The sequence below is a fragment of the Anoplophora glabripennis genome, unplaced genomic scaffold, assembly GCF_000390285.2.
Source record: "Anoplophora glabripennis isolate ALB-LARVAE unplaced genomic scaffold, Agla_2.0 scaffold600, whole genome shotgun sequence".
NCBI classification, from domain to species: domain Eukaryota; kingdom Metazoa; phylum Arthropoda; class Insecta; order Coleoptera; family Cerambycidae; genus Anoplophora; species Anoplophora glabripennis.
This window is the reverse complement of record NW_019416830.1, coordinates 282,388-285,911: the sequence shown is the minus strand read 5'-3', so window position 1 is coordinate 285,911 and position 3,524 is coordinate 282,388.

Sequence of the window (3,524 nt, the reverse complement as noted above, 5' to 3'; positions counted from 1 at the left end):
AGGCAGTATAACGTCCGGAATTTAAATTGCCTCAATGGGATAATCTGATTTTGGCAGATTTAAGGGGTTGCCTTCTGTTACAAGTTTTTTATATCATCAGGAGATAGAATTGAATTGAAATTTACGCTCATCAGATGCTATTTCGGTTGCTTATTTATTTTGAAGCTAACCTATTACTTACGTGTTTAGTTAATTAGAAAATGTGATATAGAGAGGAGAATGGTAGGAACAGGCATCCTATTATAAATTTTTTGATGTTGCCAGTATTGGGATCAGCAAATATATGACTAAAGTTTGCTATTTTGTTTTACAAACTAGTACTTCTTATAGCGTAAGGAGAAACATTTGACAAATGTTTTATATTAATAAAAACCTTTTTTTATGTTGTGTCAAACGTCACTGAATTATCGGAAAGCATTTTGAAAATTGTTCAGGGAAAACCTGTGTAGTTTTCACATAACAATATATATTCTACCCTTTTCATCTCTTTTACTTTTGTATATAATATGACCGCGGTTAGGGTGAATAAGGGGAAAAGCGTTTTCATTTTACATTTTACGGAAAAAACGCACACTTGACAAAAAGTTTTGCTTGAATTTAAAATGAGGTTGCCATGGTGAAACTTAACATTTCATGTACGGGGTGTCCAGAAAATAAAAAAATCTGAAATTGCGCGAGAGTAAACTACCTTTATTTTAAATATTTGTGAAAAGTGATATTTTGCAAAAGTCGTGCAAAAAAGTTACTTGAGTTTTTAAATAAAACAATTCGCACACAAAATTGGTTTAATTTTTTATAGAACATAATAAATTTGGAAAAAAAATGAATAATGTATAATAAAACATTATTCGAACACTCCTCCGCCAACGTTCACACAAATTTGATGGCGTGGAAGGAATTCATTGTAGCTGCGTCTAATCTTTTCTAAAGATATGGAATGTACAGAATTTCTTAATTCGTTGTTTTAGCTGCTCGATGTTATTTTCCAAAGACCTGCTATACACAATATGTTTGAGTAGGCCCCACAAGTAAAAGTCCATGATTGTTACGCCTGGACATCGCGGGGGCCAATGATATGGAGCATGCCTGCCAATCCAGTGATTGGGAAATGTATTCTCCGGACAACCGTCATTCTGAAAATAAAAACAATTTCGGTAGGCCAGTGGTAAATTGTCCAATTCATTAGTAAAAAAACGTTTGGAGCATATTCAGGTAGCTATTTCCATTGCATGTATCTTCAAAGAAGTATGGTCCTATTATTCCATAAAAGGATACCGCACACCAAACATTTGCTTTTTTGAAATATTGCCGCCTAGAAGGTATTCTGATACTCCAATATCGCAAATGTTGTGAAGCAACAATGTCATTTGTAGAAAAAGTGGATTCGTCCGAAAACATAATCTGTTGATGGAAATTTCGTTTCACAGCTCCAATTCACAGACAAAAATCGAGACGTTTCGCTCATCGCCTTCCTCCAAAGTGTGGTTGTGAATTGGTTTGAATGTCAGGATTTTATTTTGTTTAAAAAATTTTTGTATGTGGGTATTTTTCACAATTCCCAAGTATTCTGATCTGAGTCTCTCCTCAATGACAATACATGGTTGGATATTCATTCACTGACAGTAGAACTAGTAGAACTCATTTTAAATTCAAACAAAACTTTTTATTAAGTATGCCTTTTTTCTGTAAAATGTAAAACAAAAAAGTTTTTCCTCTTATTCACCCTAACCGCGGACATTCTGTATAGAAAAAATTGTAATGACCAAAGTTTTATTGAATTTGCTTGTAATTTCAAACAAATGTATAAAAAAAACTATCGATTGTGCATTTTGAAGACGTACCTAAACTAAACTGTTGTTTTTTTTGCAATGGAGCACTCCGTATAGTTGCTGCTTTTTGGAATCCTCTCCTATTTCTAATTATAGTGATAAACACATGTCATATATGTTTTATATTGTTTTATTTATTTATTTGCCTTTTCAATGTAATACACTAAAGTTAACTATATTAAGAGAAGGAAATATTTTAAAAAAAATTATGAGAAATTATATAAATTATCTGATTGAGTATTTACTTCCTCATCGCTACTTTGCATTAAAAAACAATAGTAATTTAAATTATTATAATTTTTTAAATATCATCTTCGGTCGTATGAATCATATCAAAATCATATTTAAAATGCATTACAACGTGATATTCAATTAAGGTCAGACTATGTCATTTAAGATGGATGAGGTAAAAATTGCAATTCTTTCATGATTTTAGTTGGATTGGATCTCATAAATTGTATGGCATGCAGTAGGTACTGTCATGTTCTGCCCTGAGTTATGGCCTTGATTTATTTGTCTGTAATAGTCAGTTCAACCCTATAGCAATAATCAGCGTCTGGATACGAAATTGTTCAACTATAATAATGATAATACTCTACGACATATTTATTACTGCATAGGTGTAGCATGCGGACCTGTGATATCAATAAAAAAGGTTATTTGTAAATAATTATCGAAAAATTATATGTATATCATAGAACTAACTTTTATTAGGTATATTGCACGTTTTATTTAAGCAAATTAAATAGTTATATGTTTTTACAAACTATCAACTAATTTTGTATCTCATAATGTTGTAAATCAAGGATTAGTATTTTTTTTTATGAAAAATTAGAGATCATATGAACCTTGAACAGTAGTTAAGAATTATTTCCGGATTAAAATATTTTGAAATGCCATAGTAAACTTTAGCAGGTGCATAACATGTAATTGTGTTAATTGAAAATACGCAATTATTGACTTTGAGAAAATAGCATACACAGGATGTCTGCGAAAGGTTTGGAAAATCTAAAAGCTGGAGATTCTAAATAAAATAAATCGATTGAGCCAAATATACCTTATGTAAATGTTGCTGGTTTCAAAGATACAGGCGTTCAATGTTTGAATTTTATTTCGAAATTCCTCAAAAAGTTACCCTTGTTCGTTTTCGGTATCTCCCTTTTAACTTTTGAGGGGGGCGTTTTTAGGCGCAATTTTCAATGAATTTCTTGTCCAATTGTTTAAAAAATCTAAACAAGTTAGAAACGATAACTCTTCACTGTACTACTCATGTAAGTGTTCTTCAGGGTGTGAGATAACTGACAACACATTTTAAGTAAGAAAAAAAAAACATATTTTTTTATCTTACGTTTCCTGAACTTTCCACGACTGTTGAACATACAGATAAAAGCGTACGGTATTATAAACATACCCACACCCAGCAGAATGCTTTTAGGATACTATTTATACATGAATTAATAAGAATTATTGAGTAGTTTTATAAATCAATTGGACAAAACAGGAAAGGTACGTGTTCTGATATTTTATATTATCCGTCATCTTTTCATGCCGAGCAATTGAAGAAATCCTTCGTATTTCAACATTTCTATAGTTTAGATACTATCGAAAAGAGGGCGATAGTCACAGTTGTCGTTCTAAGGTATTTTTTGCCGAACCAGAGCCGGACTAACTTCGATATGTTTGAGTTGTATTTGC